Consider the following 13,337-nt stretch of genomic DNA (forward strand, 5'->3'; position numbering starts at 1 on the left):
GCATGGTGTCACTTGTCTGTGGTCCCAGCTACTCAGGAAGCTGATGCAGAAGAATAGCTGGAACCCAGAAGGCGGAGGTTGCAGTGAGCCAAGATTGTGCCACTACACTCCAGCCTGGCAACAGAGCAAGACTGTCTCAAAAAAAAAAAAAAAAAAAAAAAACCATCTTCTTACTACATTTTTCCTTGAAGTGTGTTTTGTCAGACATTAGGAGCTATGATATTTTAGTTTGATTGATGTTTGCATTATATAAATGTTGATCTTCTATTTTCAACCATTTCACATCCTTATCTACTAGATATAACTTTTGTAAATAACCAGTAATATTTTTAAATTTTTAAGAACTCCTTGTGATAATTCTTATATTTTTTTCCCTGGAACATTTACAGTTTATCTTTACTGTTGATATGTCCAATTTTAATTTACATAATTTACAAAAATTTATGCTTTCTGCTTGTCCTGCCTGATCTTATGTCTCTTCTCCACCCCATCCACCTTTATAGCTTCTTTTAGATAAACTTAGTTTTCTCAATCTGTTTTTTCTTCTATAATTTTTGAAATTATACTTTCTTTTCACCATTGTATTCCTCACTCTAGAATTTAATGCATGTATACTCAAATTATTATCTGAAGTTGATCATTATCTTTGTACTTTTCCAAAACATTAGCACTGTATCTTCCAAAACAACTTAAGACCCAACAATGTTCCATAGTCTCCCAGTCAAATTATATGCTTTTGTTATGAAGTTTATTTCTGTCTATCAAAGGTGAGGGCAGTAGACCTGTGGTTACTGTGGTGTGCATGTCTCAGAGCACACACTGGACTATAAAAGAAATTTCACATATGCACACTTTAATCCTTTCAATGATAAAAATAAATTATGCTCATCAGAACAGTAATGCAAAAATAGAAAACCACATATGAAAAATACAAATTTAACAGGTTAATGACCAAAATATTATTGAATTACAATTTTATCAGGTCAGACACATAACCTTCTTATGTTACAAACACATATAATTATAGAATTTTTTCTACCAAAATATAAAGTCATATTATGTTATAATTTTATTGTTTTCCACTTAATATATCATGGAAAATTATCCACATAAATACCTGCAAAGCTATCTCCTCTATGTTTGATGACTCCATAAATTTTATTATAGAAATAAGTAATAATCGTTTTCATTATTTAATTTGACAGTTATATTACTTTTTTTTTTTCTAGACAGTCTTATATTTTTAGTAGAGATGGGTTTCATGGTGTTGGCCAGGCTGGTCTCAAACTCCTGACCTCATGATCTGCCCACCTCGGCCTCTTAAAGTGCTGTGATTACAGGCCTGAGCCACTGTGCCCAGTTATTTTACTTTTTAAAGTAAAACATCCATTGGTCATTTGAAAAATTAGGCAAAGCTATGAATAATCATGTTAGAGATTATATTGAAGGAATAAGGTTGTATGTTGTGTTCACTGAATCATTTACAATAATCACAAAAAAAGGTATTTCTGAAAATCAGTACCTGTTATAATCATTCAAATGCAATGCCATTTATTTCTATTACATTATTTAGTCTTTATTGTTTTCTCATTTGTTTTTAAAAAATAGCACTTAAGGCAAAGAGGAAATCTTCATGGTTAACATTTAAAATTTTATTTTTAGAAATAAGTGGTTCATCATACATAAAAGAAAAAACAAATTTAATCTATAAGAGTACATTATCTTTAATTTTCTTGAGTCAAAAACATAGGTTACATTTACATATTAGTCTTAGTGTAAACATCGTCTCTGATGTTGCAATATTAAGACGTCTGTTGCCTTGGTCCCACCTCATTCTGACCCTGTGCTCCTCATTGGCCCTTACAATTTAATCTGAACAATGGAACCAGAGACATTAGCACTGCCCAGCCTCTCTCACGATCTTCATCCTTCGCCGGCATTTCATGAAATAAATGCAGGTAAAACCAGATACTGCTGTTATTACTAAATAATCTGTTCATTTGATGAGTAAATAATATTTAAAATAATGAGTTCATAACTGGGTACTTTTAGAGGAGGATTTGAAAATCTTTTGTCTTTATGAATGAGTTAAAAAACTTTCTAATTAAAGGGGATTTAAATATCAGAAAACTATAGTTTGGTAAGTAAATATTTACAATTGCACTAGGTTTAATATTATTTAGGAGAATGTTATTGACTTTGGTGTCTATGAGTTCTGCTTCGCTTGTACAGAAAGAGTACATGCAATATGCTGCTGAGAGAATTTATTTAGTAAGAATTAGATAACTGCTTTTCATGCTCCTTTCATTAAGATTAAATTCAACTATAAGAAGAGGCAGAAATAGGCATTTAAATGAATTTGAATATTTCTACTCTTGCTTCTACTTCTAATTTTACTGCTAACACCCATTATATTCTTACAATTACTATTCTATATTACTGGTATTAGTACTATTACTAAAGAAAAACACTTATTGAGTGTTTAATATGTTTCAAGCACTATGCTATTCACTTAATTCCTATAATATATCAATAAATGATTATTGTATTGTCATCCCTATATTATAGATCAAGGAACTAAGAATTTTTTTAAAAGAGTAAGAATTTACCACATTTCACAAAGCAAAAAAAAAAAAAGAAGAAGTCAATTTTAAATTCTTTTATGAGCATAAAATATGACAATTTGTATAACATATAACATGCCACTTAATTATATGTCTATGTATCATACACATTACATTACATTATTTAGTCTTTATCGTTTTCTGAAAAATATGAAACTGAAAAATATTAAAAAATGCATGCAACAACTATAATAGGTATGTGTATATACAGGTATCTGGATTATAGTCATTGTATGAATTTTTTTTATATTTTTCAAAGTTTTCTGAGGAAAGTATAACATACTCAGACCTCAAAGTTCACTGTTCTTCAAATGTCCAGAAAGGAAAAATAACTAAAACTTTGAAAACAAAAGGTAAAAAAAAGTTAAGCCTCTAGGTTCTCTAGATTCACTTTTTTGCTTAAATATTTTAATGAACTAATCCTGAAAACAAATATTCTTAGACTAATGTTTGAATCAGGATTTATTTCTTGTCCCCACACTTTTTAATGGGTCATACTAACCTACAGTGCTCTGTTAAGAGCAAATGAGGCAGCAATGGCCACAATGACTTAGCATGGTGTACCAAGGTCACAGAAAAATAATGTTTTCACACACAGTCTCTGGGTTTTGTATTTTAATTTTGAAAAAGTTACGTGTCTCTTTAGTGCTACCATATTTCTACAAACAAATGGAGCATGTGAGATAGCTCACGATGAATGAACTTTTATCAAAATGGTCACAGAATACTGTAATTCTAGTACTTTGGGAGGCTGAGGCAGGTGGATCACTTGAAGTCAAGAGTTTGAGACCAGCCTGGCCAACAGGGAAGAAACCCATCTCTCCTGAAAATACAAAAATTAGCCAGCCATGACGGCATGCACCTGTAATCTCAGCTACTCAGGAGGCTGAGGCAGGAGAATTGCTTGAAACTGGAAGGTGGAGGTTGCAATGAGCTAAGATCATGCCACTGCACTACAGCCTGGGAGACAGAGGGAGACTGTATCAAAAAGAAAAAAAAAATAGGGCAGGAAAATGAACTAAATCCACAGTAGGATTTCTGAAGTGCTCCTTTGTAGCCTTTGAAAGAGTTATTTATGAGGGCAACTTGTTATTCCATAAACAGCTTATATCAACATTAAAATGTTCATATCTTCCCAGGATGCACCTAAATGTGCAAAATAATTTTTTGAATTTCTCCCCACAGGCTAAAGTATATTTTCCCACAGCATGGTGCTCCCATGGGCTTAGATTTTAGATCAATTCAACTGGGTTAAATATTCTTGGTGAAAGTTCTTTTTAATATCAACTCCTGAATCTGGTTTGCGTGATCACATTAGCCAACTTCTCTCTTTTTGAACAGTGTCTCCATGGTGCATTGCTGCTGTGATATTTGCCTTCCTTTATTTAATTGCCCTAGTAATAGTTGCAGCTATGGTAGCTAAGGATAAGATTTTTTAGAACAATTTCATTAATTTTTAATTACTAAAATATAATTTTAAATAGCCTTTATATTTGGATCTAAGGTTTTCATCAAGATACTTTTATCATTTGTTATTTTAATTATGTAAGAGTAATTTCATCAATTCAGTTTTTGAGTTATTAGCAATGGCATAGACCCAGGTGTCCTTATCAAAACATGTTAGTGGATAGCTGAGTATTTTGATAGAAACAGAAAATAGTACCAGTATTTTATATTTTATTATATTTTTATTGACATTAGATTCACAAGCTGTGAAATGTAATAAAATGTAAAAATGTTTATAGATTTTATTGGTTAGGCAGTTAAAAGTTAACTTATTACGGCATCAAGTTCAGATCATTTCAAAGAGGCAATTTAATAGAGGCAATAGAAGATGGTAAGTAGAGAATCATCAAAAAAGGAAAGAAAATGATCAAGATATCAAACTGAGTCTGCACATTGCTTGCACCAAATTTGTCTTAATATTATAAAACATATAAGCTTTTAAAATAATAAATTTATAAAATATTCCATACTATAAGAAAACTAGAAACATTAAGAAGTTATTTTAATATAGAAAGTTAAGATGAATTCAATTCATTAAAAAAAGAAAACTAACCCAAAATATATGGAGGATATATTGATTCAGAAGGCGTAAATAGATCTAAAGCAATTCTAATCTCTAAGTAAACTATTTTAGTATAGAACAGAATAGGTAACTTTTAGGAATAAACATCAACTTTTTTAAAATGTATGATTTCCTATGAAGATACATACTTTGATAAAAACAACTCAGGAAAAAAGAGACAATTTGAATAAATACTACTATATACCATAGAAAAAATAAGTAAGCTAATCAAACATGTGCATCCAAATACATACCTGGCTGATAATTTTCAAAGAATGAATTGGAGGCTGGCACAATGGCTCACACCTGTAATCCCAGCACTTTGGGAGGCAGGAGGATCACCTGAGATCAGAAATTCGATACGAGCCTGGCCAACATGGTGAAACCCTGTCTCTACTAAAAAAAAAAAAAAGTAGTCCCAGCTACTTGGGAGGCTGAGGCAGAAAAATCACTTGAACTTGGGAGTTGGCAGTGAGCTGAGATCACATCATTGCACTCCGGGCTGAGTGACAGATGACAGAGCAACACTCCATCTCAAAAAAGAAGATAAAATAACAAGACATAAATAAATGAAAAGGCATTCTATGTTCATGGATTGAAAGACATAGTATTGCCAGGCACTATGGCTCATGCCTGTAATCCCACCACTTTGGGGTGAAGTGCGCAGACCACTTAAGGTCAGGAGTTCAAGACCAGCCGGGCCAACATGGTGAAACCCTGTCTCTCCTAAAAATACAAAAAATGTAGCTGGGAATGGTGGCACACACCTGTAGTCCCAGCTACTCAGGAGACTGAGGCAGGAGGTAAGACAACATTTTGGCTTTTGGAGTTGCCAGTTGCCAGAGATTTTGTGCTGATTCTTCCTCATCTGTGAGAGCTGATGTTCTTCTTTCATTTAAAGTTGCTGTCCTTTGAATGGGGCTTTTTGTTCTTATGTTCTTTGTTGTCTTTGAAGGTTTGACTGTGACACGATTTGAGTATAGTCTAATGGCTTTGTTTCTGGATGCTTTCAGAGGGCCCAGGCTCAACTCTGCAGTTTTAGGCTATGTGCTCTAACCCTGGGTGGCTGAGATAAAGCCCACAGTTTAGTTCTCCAGATTTTTTGAGGTTGAGACTCAGGTAAGCTGAAAGAGCCAAGGTGCTCCAAGACTGCCGGAGGTGATGAGGGTGGTTTAAGGGGTAAGCTGTCCAGTGGGGCACTGCGGACGTGAAGTTCTCTGGTGGGGGACCCAGGGGTACCATGAGTGGGAAACATTTTGGTGGTTTTGGCTGGGGCTCCACAGGTGAACATGCTTCAGAGTGGCAGTGGCAAGGTCACAAGCTAACACACTCTGGCAGGAGGCTGTCAGCAAAAGTGTTCTGGTGGGTCAGCACTGGCATCTGGAGAAACCACGGCAGTGATGGCCCCTGGAAAAGGTGGTCCGCAGAGTATCTGATACTGTATGCTGGCAAAGCAAGGCAGAGACTCTGGGAAGGGCCAGTGGACAGTGGGGTGTGCAGGTAGGACCTGCCTTGGTCCCATGGCCAAGACAGCCCTGCTATCTCCAGGTCTGATTGATTACATAGGTCAGAGCCACCTAGAGGAGTATGAAGAACTTTGAAGGATGAGTGTCTATGACCATGTTCCACTGTAACTGTCCCTTCCCTAGACCACCTGGGCTCCAGAAAGATTCAAGCTCTATCTTTGGCTATGCTCTGGGCAGTTCCCTCTGCCCCACAACCAAACACTCAAATATCCATAGGGGTCATGGGCTTTCCTGAAGCTATGCTCCTGGAGGTCCATGTTCGGAGTGGGCTGCTCCATATTTGTTTCACTCATCCTTTCCTTAGGAGTGATTCTAGCCTTTGAATGCTTTCAGGTTCTTAGAAACCCGGTACAGGGGTTCCCAGCTTCCTTCTCCTTCAGCCTCAGCATCTGGGTTGTCTCCCTATCCACTCTCAATGTGCTCTCTAGGATGATCTGTTCTGGGTATGCTGGTCAGCTTGATATTCTGGCCTGTCTTGGTGGAGAAGTTCTTCCTGGTTGCATCTAGTCAGCCATCTTGTCTCTTCCTAATTTGTTCAAGTGGTAATGAGTTTTTAAAGGCATAGCACCCTCATAGGCTTCTTAGAGATTAATTTTACCCCATTTCTATCTTCTCTCTCTTCAGGTGGATAATAAAAATAATTTCTTCTATCAGAAAAACTCACACAGTGGGTGATTTAATTTGATGCTGCTGTACACTTCCAGAGTAAGGAAAAACTCACCTTCTCACATAGTGTTATAGATTTGAATGCACTGATCAATCAATGGTATTAGCTTTTGGACCACCATGCAGTCAGCAGTAATTTAATTTGATGTGATTTTTTAGAAAAATCTTTGTTTCCTCTGAGGAACTGGTACGTTGTCTCTCCAGAATTCAGGAGAAATGTGTAATTGACCAGAGCAGAGGTCCCCATGTCCCAGGCCACAGACCAGTACTGTGACCTGCTAGGAACCAGGCACACAGCAGGAGGTGAATGGCGAGTGAGTGAGCAAAGCTTCACCTGTAGCTTCACCTGTATTTTCAACCACTCCCCATTGCTGGCGTTACCAGCTGAGCCCTGCTTCCTGTCAGGTCAGCGGAGGCACTAGATTCTCATAGGAGCATGAACCCTATTGTGAACTGCACATGCAAGGAATCTAAGTTTCGTGCTCCTTATGAGAATCCAATTCCTGATGAACTGTCACCGTCTCCCATCACCCCCAGATGGGACTGTCTAGTTGCCCCAAAAAAAAAGCTCAGGGTTCCCACTGATTCTACGTGATGGTAAATTGTAGAATTATTGCATTATATATTACAATGTAATAATAATAGAAATAAAATCCACAGTATATGAAATGAACTTGAATCATTCCAAACCACCACCCTCTTGCTCCCATCTATGGGTAAATTGTCTTTCATGAAAACGGTCCCTGGGGCCCAAAAGGTTGAGGACCATTGGACCAGACCATTCCTTTTTGGTTTGCTAAAGAAATAGTATAAATGGGCTGGGTGCAGTGGCTCAGGCCTGTAATCCTATACCTTTGGGAGGCCAAGACCAGAGGATTATCTGAGGTCAGGAGTTTGAGACCCATCTGGCCAACATGGTGAAACCCCCTCTCTACTAAAAATACAAAAATTAGCCTAACGTGGTGGTGCTTGTCTGTAATCCTGGCTACTCAGAAGGCTGAGGCAGGAGAATTGCTTGACCCTGGGTGGCAGAGGTTGCAGTGAGCTGAGGTCGCACCACTGCATTCCTGCCTGGGTGATAGAGTAAGACTCCGTCTCAAAAAACACAAAGAAATAGTATAAAAGGATATCCATGACTCAACCATGGCAACACACTGCTGACCTGTGCCCTTTATTTCTTATTGATGCGTATCTTATATTCTAATTTCTATTTTAACCTGTCATCATGGCTTTGAAAAAAAATTACATTTGTTCATTGTATTACTCATTTTTTCCAAAAATTGATGCTTAGCATGTATTTACACACATATGTATAAATTTTCAAAATGATTCAGCAAATAAATGTAGTGCAATTTGAAAAATCAATAAAGAGAAATATTAGGCTTGTACAGGAAACTGAAAAAAAAGAGCCTTTTTTTTTCTTTTTTTGAGACACTATTTCGCTCTGTCACCCAGGCACCCACTGCAGTGGCACAATCTTGGCTCACTGCAACCTCCTCCTTCTGGGTTCAAGTGATTCTCTGCCTCAGCCTTCCTAGTAGCTGGGATTACAGGCGCCCACCACCATGCCCGCCTAATTTTTTTTTTGTATTTTTAGTAGAGATGGGGTTTCTCCATGTTGGTCAGGCTGGTCTCGAACTCCCGACCTCAGGTGATCCGCCTGCCTCGGCTTCCCAAAGTGCTGGGATTACAGGCATGAGCCACCACACCCAGCCCCAGAATGTTTTTTTATTAATGATACTCAGTAGCAGTAAAAATGTCAGGAGAAAGAGAAAAGGTTATTACTACTCTTTGAACAATCTCTAGCTGGCCTGATATGCAAAGGCTACTTTGGGCTGCATTTAAGTTTCTTAAAAGTCATAAAAGAAACAAATAAAATCTGTTGATTAGAAACATTTCATTTATTTTGAACAAAATGTATACTCTGTTGCCTATTAAACTATTACCAATAAGCCCAAGTCACAGAAATCACTCAACATCTCAAACTCCAGAATGAAAGGTTAATACAGTAGCATCTGTAGTCAATGCTTGTGAGGCCATATATGTTAGCTCCAGTTTATGGGACTTTAGAAATCCCAATTACAAAATTATTACTACATTAAATAAGTTGTTGATAATGATGGTAAATGAATGAAACATGGCACTTGTGACTGCTTTCAATTATCCTTTCCTTAACCAGAAAACATGGTCTTAAATGCCTGAGACTTTCTCCTGGTCTAGATCTTCTCTAGCTTCACAGAACCAAGACCCTTTATATTACCTTAATATGCTATCCCTTTGTTAAGTATGATGTGACTTTGAAACCGCTTTGCACTGACTTGCCTCAACATACACTGGAAGTTAATAATCAAAGGGGTGTTGCAAATGTAAATTTTAAAATGTGTTTTAAAAGGTAACTGATACTAAGTACTGCTATCAGGTTAAAAAAAAAAAAAAAGAAAAGAAAAAGAAAAAGAAAAGAAAAGAAAAGGTAACCGATAAATTAATACCCAAGTTCTATCTAGGTCAAGTAGAAAAGTTTGGGACAATGTGACACAGAAGCAGATGGTCTTAACTTTCTCTTTGTCTAGCTACAGAAGCCAAACCAAGGGGCAGGATCTTCGACAGCAATAATACATTTGACGGAAAGGGCTCTGGAGCCTTTGGGTATGCCAAAATGTTTGGGGTCAAATGACTCAGGGGAACTTTTTCTTTGCTCATCCTTTCTTGGTTTCCAGCACAACTCATAACAGCTTCCTTTAAAAAAAAAAAGGCAGAAAATTATTACTATTTTAGGAATTGACAAAGACTGAAGAGAGAGAGTGTTTGAGGAGATGTAAATGTTTCCTTCTAGGTTGACAGCCTAACGCACCAGAATGAAATAAAGACAGAGACTCAGTACAGAAGCTGAACTCCTAGGAAATCTGAGCATCACAGACAAGGCATGTACAATATGTGATCCTAACAGTTGGTCTTCGAGCAAACAAAAGGACTTCTATGCTCCTCACTCTGTTAGAGCCGAAAACCATAAAGCTAGAGTGTTGGCAGCTCCTGTGAACTCCTGTGAAACCACAAAGGAAGTCACTGGGTCAAGAAATTCATTATGAGCCATAATGAGGCACTCCCACCCTTCTGCTTAGCACAGTTCAGAGTAAGGGTCCTTTCCTGTGTGAAAGGCACTGCTGCAGCCTCCAGCACCTTCTCACTGCATATGTGTGATAAATGTGAGATACGTTATTTTTTTTCTTTGTAGAAAAGTAAGTATGAAATAATTTCATCCTTTTTTTTGTCAAGTTTTTTCAAGGTTGCTTCTCAATAAATTCTTTTTTAAGTAAGTGATGACTTCCCCAAGACTTTATCCCCTGGTTGCAAAGCCCATATTTAAATTTCTTGGAAGCATTTTGATATTATGATTAAGGGCACAAGTTTGATACCAGATAATGTAAGATAATAGTTTGAGTTGTATCATTTACTGTATTTATAATTTTGGTCCAGCTGAATTCCCTAATCTGCTTTTTCCACATCCGTAAAATGAAGGGGATGAAAGTACCCTCATCAGAAGGTTTTCCTAGGGATTGAATGAAAAAGCATTGTTAACTGTTGTTATTGTTTCTTACGTCTTCTTTGCTTCCAATTCAATACTCTTTCTCCTGTGGTGCAGTTTCACTATTTCTTTTTCTTTCACAAAATATCTTATGGGTAAAATCCTCATGACCTGGCAGAATCAAGGACTGCCTCAGTTGTTTACTATAAGGGATGTTAGCAACTCCCCTGCCCGCTCTTAAGCCTAATTTAGAATCTCTCCCACAAGTTGGCTGATGCCAATGACTCCATCCTTGGAAATAAATTTACTTCGTTTATGCATGGAATAATAGAGTACACGTTACACATACTGAAATGTATAGCTTATTATATATGAGTTTATACCTGATATAATTATGGATACAAACGGAACTCAAAATTGTTTTTTTCAAATGTGAACATGTTAAAAATCTCTATTGTAACAGAATGGTAATGATGTTCTATCTAAGCATATGGTTCAAAGAAAAAAACATGCACTCATCAATCAGAAAGCATATTTATGGCCAGGAATGGTGGCTCACACCTGTAATCCCAACACTTTGGGAGGCCAAGGTGGGTAGACCACCTGAAGTTACTAGTTCAAGACCAGCCTAGACAACATGGTGAAGCCCCATCTCTACTAAAAATACAAAAATTAGCTGGGTATAGCGGCAGGCACCTGTAATCCCAGCTACTTGGGAGGCTGAGGCAGGAGAATCACTTGAACCCAGGCAGCGGAGGTTGCAGAGATCCAAAATCACACCATTGAACTCCAGCCTGGACAACAGAGTGAAACTGTGTCTCAAAAAAAAAAAAAAAAAAAAAAAAGAAAAGAAAGAAAGAAAATATATTTAAACATAACTAATTTCACACAATAAAATACACATAAAAATAAAATCTTCAGTTTATTCATGTCAAGCAGATAAAACATACTAATCGTTACTCAAATTGTTTTTAACACAATATTGTTTCCATGCCATGAAGAACAATAGTCATGTTCCATTTTTTAAAAAGAGATAGTATGACTGTCATGGAAGTTGGCATGTCTAAGTTAATCATACACTGCGATCTGTGTTTTGGCTCAATGAGGACAGGTAGACAGTACACAGAAAGACAAGTACATGTACAGAAATAAATGATTAAATAATCAATATACATTAGTATCTACAGGTTTCTTTATATAGCTAAATTCAAATAGAGAGTTAAAAATTACTGGAAAATTGAGCTAAAAATAAACCAGATTTTCATATATCTTACTGCATTATGACAATGATTATTTGAACTAATGCATTCAGGTGCTTTGTACAAAGCCTGGCATATGGTAAACACCAATAAATATTAACCATCAATATAGGATATGTTTAAAATTAAATCAATACTCCATTACCACTCTATGATAAGAGCATAATTTCTTCAGCAAGGTTTTTTTTGCGTGTGTTTTTGTTGTTGTTGTTGTTTGAGATGGAGTTCCACTCTTATTGCCCAGGCTAGAGTGCAGTGGCATGACCTCAGCTCACTGCAACCTCTGCCTCCCGGGTTCAGGTGATTCACCTGCCTCCGCCTCCCGAGTAGCTGAGATTACAAGCATGCACCACCATGCCCGGCTAATTTTGTATTTTTAGTGGAGATGGGGTTTCTCCGTGTTGTTCAGGCTGGTCTCAAACTCCTGATCTTAGGTGATCCCCCGACCTTGGCTTCCCAAAGTGCTGGGATTGCAGGAGTGAGCCGCCGTGCCCAGCAATGAAGTGTCAACCTAACTGAGTTTATTGGAAATGAGAACTTTCTCTTTTGCTTCTGGCTTTATTTCTGATTTCTAGAGCTTGATACCTCAGACACATACTGAAATCGAGTGAGTGAGAGTATTAGTCACAAATGGTTTTCAAGGCCTTGAGCCTGGTGGGTAGTGACTGATTTGATTACTGATCTCCAGTTCCCTGTCCTGAAGCTGTATCCTGAGCTCTGTTTATACATTGGCTTGTCTTCTTCTCTCTCTCTTTTCTTTTATGCTCCAGTTTCAACAACAAAATCACAGAACACAGAGTTTTATGACTTAGACATTTTTTTCTAAATCCCTGCAAGATGCTTCAGAACCACGTTACAGATCCCTAAAAATATTGCCTGAGCTCGTGACCAACAAGAAGTGACATATTTACCACTATCCTTGGGCCATTTCAGAAAGAGAAACCTGAAGCCCACGAACTGCTCACCACTGAACAACAGTTTCTAACCACATAGACAGACAGCCGTAGCAGTGAAGCCATTTGAAACTCTTGCATGAGGCATGAAGTACTGATGCCTCATTTTAGTCCCGCATACATGCAGCAATTTATTAATTCATTATATTTATTAAAAATAAATATTAAAAAAACAAAAAAGAAAAAATAAATAAATATGAAATTATTGTATTTTGAAATCAATCTATATTTGATCCTCTTTACTCTGGTTTCTCAAACCTCTCCCAATGAGAATCCCTAATAAGATTAATAGTTCACATTATAACACCTTTATTTGCATACTTCTCCTAGTTAGATGTCTCATTCTGAAAAATTGTTATTAGACAGTTTTAAGCACTGATAAGGTAAATAACAATATCCAGATGTTTCACATTGTTTCATATCTTTCTGTTTTTTGGGGGTTTTTTTGAGACAGAGACAACTCACTCTGTTGTCCAGGCCTGTGTGCTGGAGTGCAGTAGCGTGATCTAGGCTCACTGCAACCTCCACCTCCTGGGTTCCAGTGATTCTCCTGCCTCAGGAGAGCTGGGATTGCAGGAGCCCGCCACCACAACCAGCTAATTTTTGTATTTTCAGTAGAGATGGGGTTTTGCCATGTTGGCCATGCTGGTCTTGAACTCCTGAACTCACGTGATTCGCCTGCCTCAGCCTCCCAAAGTGCTGGGATTACAGGCATGAG

General features: G+C 37.2%; 1 long non-coding RNA gene across 1 annotated transcript; it reads left to right on the forward strand.

The window, feature by feature from the left end:
* The first annotated feature begins 2,753 nt into the window (after positions 1-2,753).
* On the forward strand, positions 2,754-11,274 carry LOC141585194 (uncharacterized). Its single transcript, XR_012518597.1, has 2 exons — positions 2,754-2,977; positions 9,718-11,274. It is a non-coding gene; the product is annotated as an uncharacterized LOC141585194 (long non-coding RNA).
* Positions 11,275-13,337: the final 2,063 nt, after the last annotated feature.

Source organism: Saimiri boliviensis, chromosome 7 (assembly GCF_048565385.1).
Source record: "Saimiri boliviensis isolate mSaiBol1 chromosome 7, mSaiBol1.pri, whole genome shotgun sequence".
NCBI classification, from domain to species: domain Eukaryota; kingdom Metazoa; phylum Chordata; class Mammalia; order Primates; family Cebidae; genus Saimiri; species Saimiri boliviensis.